Genomic DNA, 12517 nt, shown 5'->3' with positions numbered 1-12517 from the left:
TAAACAATGCGCTCTCCCGCACACCGTTCAGCGATCACCAACATTGAGCCAACATGCAGCTCAACCTTCAATGTTGGGCTGAGCAGCATGTTCGGGAATGCCGGCAGTGATGTCACTGAATGTTATCGTTGAACGATAACATTCAATGTGTGCGTAATATATCGCTGATCGCTATATCGTTCAACGATATAGTCATCCACAGCCGGCAATTCACGTCGTGTGGTGTGTACCCGCCTTTAAGAGCCGACTGGCTGGTGTGTTATCACCTTCCACTTTATCACATCTCAAGACTTAACACATCTGCACCATTGGCTTTTCTATGGCAGAAATTAGAAAATGAATTGGTTGAAAGATTGAACAATATCCCTGAACCGTTAACCATGCATGTACATGTATCTACAGCCTCATGAATTAAAGAGTGTTTGATAATTCATTGATGTACATTATTAGACATAGACCTAGGCTAAGTAAAGTCAGTCACTTCAGCCGTCGTAGATAAGCTTAGTCCCTAAACCAGAGGTTCCCAAACGCAGTCCTCAAGGCACCCCAACAGTCCTGGTTTTAAAATGTATCCATGCTTGGCCACAGGTGACTTACTTAGCACTTTAGTCAATTTGATTTAACCATCTGTGCTGAGCCATTAGAACCTGGACTGTTGGGGTGCATTGAGGACCACATCTGGGAACCTCTGCCCTAAACAATACATCGTTCCAATTTTACAGAACAGACAAAAATCAAGCATAATTGTATATTCATAGATTTCAATTATAGCAGTTTCAATAAAAACACTAAACATAAGCTTTACCACATAAAAAATAAATTATACAGAACAAAATGCATTCGCTTTACACAGCTAAAAGTAACCAACTGTTCCCCAAGGAGCTCTCACTTACGCTTACAAATAAAAAAAAAACAATGTCAAATAGATGTGAAGTTAAAAAAAAAACTAAACGCAATGACAATCTCAGACACAAATCACTTTTCTAGAGACTCCTGAGGGCAAGAAACAAACAATGCAGGGAGGGAGTACAGTATATGATCAAAGAAAATAGATCAAAGCTCAGTACAACCATCACCTAAGAAATTAGTAGCAGACAGAGGAGAAAAAAACACAACACCACCATTCTAAAAACAGCTCACTCCTGACACTTGACCCAACAGACTGCGGTCAGTGACAACATAATGGATTTACCACCAATTTAAAAAAAAACAAAACAAAAAAAAAAGAAGAGTTCTCAAGATTCCGCATCTACTTTACAACATCTCTATGCTTACTGGCCAAGAAGAACAGCGCTCAGTGTAAAGGAAGTGTCAAAGCAGAATGCTACACCTGGGGAAAGATGTCCATTGTAAGCACATCACATTCTTCTCACCTGCAGGACTACTGCTCCACCAGTTTAATGCTGCAACATCATTTCATGAGAGATTACTGATACATGTTAAATACACAACTACTGACAGGTTCTTGCACAAGCTACTTTTAGAGGGACATAACTGGATGAGTTATATATTAGAGGTGATTAAACGGAGCACACTGGAGATGATTTTTAAATGGTTAGTACAAGGAAAAACTAAAAAAAAAAAAAAATATTCAAGCAATAGAGAACAAAAAATAAAATAAAAATACAAAAAGAGGGGGTTCAATGCAAAAATAAAATGGAGAGAGTACTGATCCATATAATGGTCTAGTAATTTAAAGGGCTACAATGGAAACAAATAAATGAAATGTATGCGGTCAGACTAAATAGCAATGTGTGGTAAAAACTGTAGCTGGTAAATTCCAGATTATTGCAGTGTCCCCGGCATAGAGCAGTGTCACCATCTGAGATCGTAAGCAGCCAGGAGACTAATCCCAGCTATTTAATCCGACCAGCACACGCATAAAGGTTCACGAGCCTGATTCATTTACCATCCATAAATGATGGCCCTTACCGGGAGCACTACGGGCCAGTATGTGCCTGATCTCCCATGTATCATTACACTGAGCAGTACAGTACTTCATAGTGAATGAGCTGTACCCCCGGCTCTCCTCACCAGGCAGCACAGATAATGCTGCTCCCATGTATGCGGCCAGGAGAGCACAGCGCCTGTAGCATGGCTGCATCGTCCATTCGCTGCCCTTGCCCCTTAGTCACCCAGCACAGGGTGCACTGCTCTACCCCCCGGGACACAGCTCCAGCCCGACTCAAGGTCACAGCAGCCAAGACACCTCACTAGAACCCCTTGCACAGAGGCACCTGGTGCGCAACCCGGGCATCTCTGCCACTCACACAATTAAAGAGTGCAGGGTATCAAATGGTCAGTGACACCTGTGGAACCCGATGCCAGTAAAGCCGCAGCCATAGAAACCATCAGCAGCCAATGCCACCATGGCCATCTCCCTGTGTGCTGGCATCACCGCCGGCCTGCTCTGTTGGAGGCAGCTGCCCAGGAGACGTCCCTGGCACACAGCAGCAGCGGGTAGGCTGCATGTGGGCGGTGATGGATGAGCCGGGGGGTGCGCGGCTGGCACCTGCACAAAGGGCACTGCCCGCACCTGCTGCCATTATGGCTGGGAGAGCTGGGACCCGGCTCACTGGCAGCGGCGGCGACCACTCCCGGCATTTCCATTCCCGTTATGTCCCAGCCTGGGCCGCTTACCTGGAGGAAGGGGAGGCGATGCAGGTGGGGTCCGGTCCCGGGAGTGTAGCAGCGGGGGAGAGAGAGAGAGAGGAGGTGCCCGCTCACAGCATGGTGTCCCCCGGCTCCCCCGACGGACGGCCGCTCTCTCCCTCACACGCAGACTGAGGGCTGCAGGAGCTGCTGGGGAGGTGATGGGGGAGGGATGAGGAGGAGGGGAGGAGGAGGAGGGCTGCTGCTGGGGATGAAGAGGGGGAGGACCGGCGGCGAGGACGGGAGACACAGACCTGACTGAAATGACAAGCAGAGAGCCGGCCGCCAGCCCCGCAGCTCTCCGGGCACCGCTACAGCACAGCCCGCAGCCTCTGCTCGTCACTCAGCGACGCTGCAGCCAGCACGCATCCCCCGCTCTGGCTCAGGGCGGCAAGGGAACTCCGGGATACCGGCGCCGGGTGTCCCTATAATGGAGCAGCCCGCTAGAAGGAGGAGGAGCAGAGCGGAGAGACGCCGCAGGCTGTGCCGCTGTTGTGTGGGAGGCGCCGCCCGTGACACCCCCCTCCCCGGCTCACACCCCCTTAGTGCCCGCCTCACCGGCCGCCGTCACGTGCTCGCCGCTCACCAGAGTGCTAGTGACGTCTTGCCCTCAGCGTCTCCGCTCGGACATTGGTCCGCGCCCTGGAGTAGGCACTGCCGGAGTGCGCGCAGCACGCGCCCGCCCCGCCTCTCAGCTTGGCACGCCCACCTGGGCTCATGCCGTTGGCTAATTGGTCCTGACGCACCTGACGCACTTCTTTCCATGACGTCGCGCTGTACATTGTGTCTGTATGTGGCTGCATTATATATGGTTCTGCTGATACGGGGTCGTGGGGTGTATTGTGCAAGAGAAGGTGTCTGGCGTGTGCCGTGGCGTAGTGTCCTGCACGTGGGAAACGCTGCTGCTGCTATAGCTATATGTACACCCCCTATCAGTGCCTTCGTCAGTCACTAACGTGCTGCAGTAGCCCAGGCCGGCATTCCTGTACCTGTGGGACTGCTCTGCATGTGCAGTCTGATGCAAAGTGTAGCTCTGCCATTGTTTATTAATTACAGTTTAGTTGAATATTGCTGAAGGTAAATGACCTGGGAATCAGTGACCTGGCTGCCAGCTACACTTACCTTGGACCATTGCTGATTTAACACTGAGTAATACGCTTGTTACATCTTACAAATCTTAAATGGTGCTTCAGCCAGTCTGCACCTTAAGGTGGGTTACGGTACACACTAGGCGATGTGCTCTGTGACCGAGCCCGAGGCGGTCGGGCATACACACTGAGCGATATGACGTTCATACAGTATTGCTCAGCGGTGTCACGCTGCGGCCGTGCAGGCAGCCGACAGCGAGGGTCGTTAACAACCTAGGGGCCCCACATCGCTGGTCAGCGGCGGCACATACACTTGCTGAGAAAGTGAGCAATGTCGCTCATTTTCTCGGCAAGTGTGTATGCACCTTTACTGTCGTGTATGAAAAATAACAGGAACTGATTGTCACCATTTAACACCCATAACAAGAGTAACAATATCACTCATTGTTAAATCTGCCTCTTTTAGGAATTAATTACTAAAAGGGGCAGGTGATGTTAAAGTTATATAATAATGCAGTTGTCTCAGAACGTGTAAGGTCCGTGCACACGGAGAGATTTTGACTATGAGTGATTTTGACTGAGCAATTTCCCTTGAACTGGCAGTAGGAGATTTTGACTAACTGTGCAAGCAACTTTGGCTATGAGCGATTTTTACTAACTCATTTAAATAGGGGGATGCTTTTACTTTTCCAGCGACCTAGTTAAAATTGACTTCTCTGCAGTCTATTTTTCCCAACGATAGCGACCCGGCAGGGATGCGCATTGCTACCGCTGGCTGTGTATACACAGAGCGATATGCACTAACTTTCTTAGCGATTTTGATTATATAGTCAACATCGCTGAGCCATATCGCTCCGTGTGTACACACCTTAACATTTCTGCTTGTCCTGTAGGGTTTTGTATCAATGTGAGCTGAAAGCAATAAACATAAAGGGTCTGGCACAATGGGGGTCATTCCGAGTTGTTCGCTCGGTATTTTTTTCTCGCAACGGAGCGATTAGTCGCTAATGCGCATGCGCAATGTCCGCAGTGCGACTGCGCCAAGTTAATTTGCTATGCAGTTAGGAATTTTACTCACGGCATTACAAGGTTTTTTCTTCGTTCTGGTGATCGGAGTGTGATTGACAGGAAGTGGGTGTTTCTGGGCGGAAACAGGCCGTTTTATGGGAGTGTGCGAAAAAACGCTACAGTTTCCGGGAAAAACGCGGGAGTGGCTGGAGAAACGGGGGAGTGTCTGGGCGAACGCTGGGTGTGTTTGTGACGTCAAACCAGGAACGACAAGCACTGAACTGATCGCAGATGCCGAGTAAGTTTGAAGCTACTCAGAAACTGCTAAGAAGTGTCTATTCGCAATTCTGCTAATCTTTCGTTCGCAATTTTGATATGCTAAGATTCACTCCCAGTAGGCGGAGGCTTAGCGTGTGCAAAGCTGCTAAAAGCAGCTTGCGAGCGAACAACTCAGAATGACCCCCAATGTGGTTAAGGCTGTGTGATGCTGCTTAAGCCAGATTTACTATTCTAATGTAAGTTTCCATTGGGCTAATGCGAGGGTCTTTGCAGCTTCAAGTGGAAGCGTCAACAGCTGCAACCAGGGCCGGATTAAGGGGGAACTGGTCTACCAAGAGCTGCTTCTGAATGCGTCGCTCTGTATACACTATGTATTCAGAAGTAGCGACACTGCAGAAGAAGAGCTAGTAACGTGTGTGCGTCCCTTCCTACGCCCCGGCAACGCACATGGGAGAGGATATGCAGGGCAGGGTTGTAGAGAGCGGGAACAGGCAATGTCAATTTCTCTAACGTCCTAGTGGATGCTGGGGACTCCGTAAGGAACATGGGGAATAGCGGGCTCCGCAGGAGACTGGGCACTCTAAAGAAAGATTTAGTACTATCTGGTGTGCACTGGCTCCTCCCTCTATGCCCCTCCTCCAGACCTCAGTTAGAATCTGTGCCCGGCCGAGCTGGGTGCTCCTAGTGGGCTCTCCTGAGCTTGCTAGAAAAGAAAGTATTTTGTTAGGTTTTTTGTTTTCAGAGAGCTTCTGCTGGCAACAGACTCTCTGCTACGAGGGACTGAGGGGAGAGAAGCAAACCTACTCACTGCAGCTAGGTAGCGCTTCTTAGGCTACTGGACACCATTAGCTCCAGAGGGATCGAACACAGGTGCCTAACCTTGATCGTCCGTTCCCGGAGCCGCGCCGCCGTCCCCCTCGCAGAGCCAGAAGAACAGAAGCAGCAGAAGCATGAAGACATCGAAATCGGCGGCTGAAGACTCCTGTCTTCACTTAAGGTAGCGCACAGCACTGCAGCTGTGCGCCATTGCTCCCACAGCACACCGCACACTCCGGTCACTGTAGGGTGCAGGGCGCAGGGGGGGGGGGGCGCCCTGGGCAGCAATTAAGTACCTTTTTTGGCAAAAAGAGACATATATACAGTCTGGGACTGTATATATGCCAGAGCCCCCGCCATTTTTTACACATTAAAGCGGGACAGAAGCCCGCCGCTGAGGAGGCGGGGCCTTCTTCCTCAGCACACCAGCGCCATTTTCTCTTCACAGCTCCTCTGGAAGGACGCTCCCCAGGCTCTCCCCTGCAGTATACAGGTGCATTAGAGGGTTAAAAAGAGAGGGGGGGCACATAAATTTAGGCGCAGTATATATATATATATATATATATATTAACAGCAGCTACAGGGTAAACACTAAGGTACTGTGTAATCCCTGGGTTATATAGCGCTGGGGTGTGTGCTGGCATACTCTCTCTCTGTCTCCCCAAAAGCCTTTGTGGGGTCCTGTCCTCAGAGCATTCCCTGTGTGCGTGCTGTGTGTCGGTACGCCTGTGTCGACATGTTTGATGAGGAAGGATACGTGGAGGCAGAACAAGTGCAGCTGAGTGTGGTGTCGGTGCCGACACCTGATTGGATGGATATGTGGAAGGTGTTAAATGATAATGTAAACTCCTTGCATAACAGATTGGATAAAACTGTAAAACCCATGCCTGCTCCTACAGCGCAGAGGCCGTCAGGGTCCCAAAAGCGCACACTATCCCAGATAGTTGACACAGATGTCGACACGGAATCTGACTCCAGTGTCGATGACGATGAGGCAAAGTTGCAGCCTACAATGACTAAAGCCATCCGCTACATGAATGTAGCTATGAAGGATGTATTACACATTTCTGAGGAAAATCCTGTCCCTGACAAGAGGATTTATATGTATGGGGAGAAAAGCATGAAGTGACTTTTCCCCCTTCCCATGAATTAAATGAATTATGTGAAAAAGCGTGGGATTCCCCTGACAGGAAGGTGATAGTTTCCAAGAGATTACTCATGGCGTATCCTTTCCCGCCAACGGACAGGTTACGCTGGGAAAACGTTTTAGATACGTGGGATACCGCTCAACCAGCGCCTTACTGAACATCAACAGCTTTTTTGTTCAGCTTGTCGGAATCCATGCACCTCCTTCAATATTTCCGTGTGAAGTGGGGTTTTCAGACCTCAATCACACAGTAAGTACCGGAAAGAGAAATTGGTGCATAATAGTGTAATACTGTTTAAAAATTTAATAACATATAATACATAAAACTGGAAACAACAGGTATTGCACAGTGAACCACAAATGTGGTGAATGAGAATTGTAGGGGCTGACACTCTGGGTATCGACAGAAGGTAGGCTAATTACCGGCTCATGGAAAAAACAGGCTCATAGATGTTACTGGATAACAGTCCATACAGGGTGTATCACCAGGCTGCAGCACCGGGATTCCTCAATGGCAAGATTCTCACGTCAGCCGGGTCAGTCTCCACTCCTCGTCATCCACACCAGGGGTAAGTACCAAACAGAGCACCTACGCGTTACGACCCTCCCCGGGTCTTTCTCAAGGTCAGCTCAAATGTGAATATCTCTCAAGGTTCTCCGTTCCGGTTTAAAAAGTCCCGCAATTGGATCCTATTGGTCCCAGCACAGCTGATCCCTATACATACTCCAGCTAAAAGTCCGTGGATACAAGTGCTAGGACAGCCTCTCATTATCCCCCGGAGTCCCTAGCAACCCCAATCATGATCTGTGTATCGGATGACACGTCCTTCCGGTTCCGCCCAAGCGTGTTCTCATTTAGTGACGTGCATAAGCCCACGTCATGCGTTCCACTAGTTTTGCGTTCCAGCCGTATTTACTGTGGGGATCTCTTCACACGCTGTCATTGCCGTTGTTGTCGGAATCCCCTCCTGGTTTGCCGGTCATGCGACCTTTTACTCTCACAGGTCGTCTTACGGCCGGTAGTCAGGGAAAGGCACGCGTCATCCGTTGTCATGGAGACGTATTTGTAATCCCTAAACACGGGATGTGACATCATGCAGAAGGGATGCTGGCCTCCATAGTTAAGATGTTTTCCAATCTATCATGGTAAAACAATTGTGCACATCAGAACAAATACATTCGTAAATGGCCCTGATTTCTGCTTTAGCCAGTTGGCTCGGAAGGTCTCGCCTTCTCCAGTGCCCTCTCACCCATTTAACACCTACAAAACGTCTAATGGCTGCCGTGGAGCATCCATGTTGTTCACTGTGCAATACCTGTTGTTTCCAGTTTTATGTATTATATGTTATTAAATTTTTAAACAGTATTACACTATTATGCACCAATTTCTCTTTCCGGTACTTACTGCGTGATTGAGGTCTGAAAACCCCACTTCACACGGAAATATTGAAGGAGGTGCATGGATTCCGACAAGCTGAACAAAAAAGCTGTTGATGTTCAGTAAGGCGCTGGTTGAGCGGTATCCCACGTATCTAAAACGTTTTGCTTGTATTCTCTGTAGGAGGTGGGAGAAGTCTCCTGTGGTGTACTGTATTACTAGCTGCCTTTGCGCACTGTTGGGAACTTCATCTCCTTTGCTATTGAGGTTACGCTGGGAATCCTCCCCTAGGGTAGACAAGGCGTTGACACGCTTGTCTAAGAAGGTGGCCCTGCCGTCTCCAGATACGGCCGCCCTAAAGGATCCTGCAGATAGAAAGCAGGAAGCTATCCTGAAGTCAGTTTATACACATTCTGGCACACTGCTGAGGCCAACAATTGCTTCAGCCTAGATGTGTAGTGCGGTAGCTGCATGGACGGATTCTCTGTCTGAGGAGTTAGATACCCTGGACAGGGACACTGTTCTACTGACCCTGGCACATATTAAGGACGCGGTCCTATATATGCGGGATGCCCAGAGGGACATTTGCCTGCTGGGCTCTAGAGTTAACGCTATGTCCATTTCTGCCAGAAGGGTCCTGTGGACTCGGCAATTGGACAGGGGATACCGACTCTAAAAAACACATGGAGGTTTTACCTTATAAGGGTGAGGAATTGTTTGGGGACGGTCTCTCGGACCAAGTTTCCACAGCTACGGCTGGGAAGTCAAATTTCTTACCTTATGTCCCTCCACAACCAAAGAAAGCACCGTATTACCAAATGCAGTCCTTTCGTTCTCAGAGGAGCAAGAAGGTCAGAGGTGCGTCCCTTCTTGCCAGAGGCAGGGGTAGAGGAAAAAAGCTGCACCACGCAGCTAGTTCCCAGGAACAAAAGTCTTCCCCGGCTTCCACTAAATCCACCGCATGACGCTGGGGCTCCACAGGCGGAGCCAGGAGCGGTGGGGGCGCGTCTCCGAAATTTCAGCCACCAGTGGGTTCACTCACAGGTGGATCCTTGGGCTATACAAATTGTGTCTCAGGGATACAAGCTGGAATTCGAGGTGATGCCCCCTCACCGTTACCTAAAATCGGCCTTACCAACTTGCCCCATGGAAAGGGAGATAGTGGTGGAGGCAATTCACAAACTTTTTCTCCAGAAAGTGGTGGTAGAGGTCCCCCCCCTTCAACGGGGAAGGGGCTACTATTCCACTATGTTTGTGGTACCGAAACCGGACGGTTCGGTCAGACCCATTTTAAATTTAAAATCCCTGAACATTTATCTGAAGAAATTCAAGTTCAAAATGGAATCGCTCAGAGCGGTCATTGCAAGCCTGGAGGAAGGGGATTTTATGGTGTCTCTGGACATCAAGGATGCTTAGTTGCATGTCCCCATTTATCCGCCTCATCAGGAGTACCTCAGGTTTGTGGTACAGGACTGTCATTACCAATTCCAGACGTTGCCGTTTGGCCTGTCCACGGCACCGAGAGTGTTTACCAAGGTGATGGCGGAGATGATGGTGCTCCTTCGGAAGCATGGAGTTACAATTATCCCATACTTGGACGATCTCCTCATAAAGGCGAGGTCCAGGGAGCAGTTGCTGATCAGTGTAGCACACTCTCAGGAAGTGTTGCGTCAGCACGGCTGGATTCTGAACATTCCAAGTCGCAGCTGATTCCTGCGACGCGTCTGCCCTTCCTGGGCATGATTCTGGACACAGACCAGAAGAAGGTGTTTCTCCCGGAGGAGAAGGCTCAGGAGCTCGTGACTCTGGTCAGAGACCTCCTAAAGCCAAAACAGGTGTCGGTGCATCGCTGCACGCGAGTCCTGGGAAAGATGGTGGCTTCATACGAAGCCATTCCCTTCGGCAGGTTCCACGCGAGGATCTTTCAGTGGGAACTGCTGGACAAGTGGTCCGGATCGCATCTTCAGATGCATCGGATGATCACCCTGTCCCCCAGGGCCAGGGTGTCTCTTCTGTGGTGGCTACAAGGTGCTCACCTCCTCGAGGGCCGCAGATTCGGCATACAGGACTGTGTCCTGGTGACCACGGATGCAAGCCTCCGATGGTGGGGGGCAGTCACTCAAGGAAGAAACTTCCAAGGGTTGTGGTCAAGTCAGGAGACTTGTCTGCACATCAATATCCTGGAACTAAGGGCCATATACAACGCCCTACGTCAAGCGGAGCCTCTGCTTCGAAACCAACCAGTGCTGATTCAGTCAGACAACATCACGGCAGTGGCCCATGTAAACCGCCAGGGCGGCACAAGAAGCAGGGTGGCAATGGCAGAAGCCACCAGGATTCTTCGGTGGGCGGAGAATCACGTACTAGCACTGTCAGCAGTGTTCATTCCGGGAGTGGACAGCTGGGAAGCAGACTTCCTCAGCAGACACGACCTCCACCCGGGAGAGTGGGGACTTCAACAGGAAGTCTTCACGCAGATTGCAAATCGATGGGAACTGCCACAGGTGGACATGATGGCGTCCCGTCTCAACAAAAAGCTAAAAAGATATTGCGCCAGGTCAAGGGACCCTCAGGCGATAGCTGTGGACGCACTAGTAACACCGTGGGTGTTCCAGTCGGTCTATGTGTTTCCTCCTCTTCCTCTCATACCAAAGGTGCTGAGAATTGTAAGAAAAAGAGGAGTGAGAACAATACTCATTGTTCCGGATTGGCCAAGAAGGACTTGGTACCCGGAATTACAAGAAATGCTCACAGAGGACCCGTGGCCTCTGCCTCTCAGACAGGACCTGTTACAACAAGGGCCCTGTCTGTTCCAAGACTTACCGCAGCTGCGTTTGACGGCATGGCGGTTGAACACCGGATCCTAGCAGAAAAGGGCATTCCGGAAGCAGTTATTCCTACGCTGATAAAGGCTAGGAAGGACGTGACAGCAAAACATTATCACCGTATATGGCGAAAATATGTTGCTTGGTGTGAGGCCAGGAAGGCCCCTACAGAGGAATTCCAACTGGGTCGATTCCTGCACTTCCTACAGTCGGGTGTGACTTTGGGCCTGAAATTAGGGTCCATAAAGGTACAGATTTCAGCCCTATCCATTTTCTTTCAAAAAGAACTGGCTTCACTGCCTGAGGTTCAGACGTTTGTTAAGGGAGTGCTGCATATTCAGCCTCCTTTCGTGCCACCAGTGGCACCTTGGGATCTTAACGTGGTATTGGCTTTCCTGAAATCCCACTGGTTTGAGCCACTTAAGACGGTGGAACTAAAGTATCTCACGTGGAAAGTGGTCATGCTGTTGGCCCTAGCCTCAGCTAGGCGTGTGTCAGAATTGGCGGCTTTGTCATGTAAAAGCCCCTATCTGGTTTTCCATATGGACAGGGCAGAATTGCGAACTCGTCCACAGTTTCTGCCAAAGGTGGTGTCATTTTTTCATCTGAACCAACCTATTGTGGTGCCTGCGGCTACTCGTGACTTGGTGGATTCCAAGTTGCTTGATGTAGTCAGGGCTTTGAAGATCTATGTTGCCAGGACAGCTGGAGTCAGGAAGACTGACTCGCTGTTTATTCTGTATGCATCCAACAAGCTGGGTGCTCCTGCTTCAAAGCAAACCATTGCTCGCTGGATCTGTAACACGATTCAGCAGGCTCATTCTGCGGCTGGATTGCCGCATCCAAAATCAGTAAAAGCCCATTCCACAAGGAAGGTGGGCTCTTCTTGGACGGCTGCCCGAGGGGTCTCGGCATTACAGCTTTGCCGAGCTGCTACTTGGTCGGGTTCAAACACATTTGCAAAGTTCTACAAGTTTGATACCCTGGCTGAGGAGGACCTGGTGTTTGCCCATTCGGTGCTGCAGAGTCATCCGCACTCTCCCGCCCGTTTGGGAGCTTTGGTATAATCCCCATGGTCCTTACGGAGTCCCCAGCATCCACTAGGACGTTAGAGAAAATAAGAATTTACTCACCGGTAATTCTATTTCTCGTAGTCCGTAGTGGATGCTGGGCGCCCGTCCCAAGTGCGGACTTTCTGCAATACGTGTATATAGTTATTGCTTAATAAAGGGTTATGTTATGTTGGCATCCATTGGTTGATGCTCTGTTGTTTGTTCATACTGTTAACTGGGTAAGTTTATCACAAGTTATACGGTGTGATTGG

At 49.8% G+C, this 12517-nt stretch overlaps 1 protein-coding gene across 9 annotated transcripts in view; it reads right to left on the bottom strand.

Annotated features, from left to right (window-relative positions):
* Positions 1-3336, bottom strand: part of ATP2B1 (ATPase plasma membrane Ca2+ transporting 1) — a 356691-nt gene extending 353355 nt beyond the window's left edge. For 3 of the 9 annotated variants that reach the window (XM_063927638.1, XM_063927643.1, XM_063927646.1), the window contains exon 1: positions 2641-3179. The gene's annotated coding sequence lies outside the window, so the exon portion shown is untranslated. Of the gene's footprint in view, positions 1-2270; positions 2367-2640; positions 3181-3210 lie in introns of those variants that run through there. The other 6 variants (XM_063927639.1, XM_063927641.1, XM_063927645.1 and 3 more) reach the window with 6 other exon arrangements.
* Positions 3337-12517: the final 9181 nt, after the last annotated feature.

The sequence above is a fragment of the Pseudophryne corroboree genome, chromosome 6 (genome assembly GCF_028390025.1).
Source record: "Pseudophryne corroboree isolate aPseCor3 chromosome 6, aPseCor3.hap2, whole genome shotgun sequence".
Lineage (NCBI taxonomy): Eukaryota > Metazoa > Chordata > Amphibia > Anura > Myobatrachidae > Pseudophryne > Pseudophryne corroboree.
Note: the sequence above shows the minus strand (reverse complement) of the source record. Positions and strands in the feature narration are given on the sequence as shown.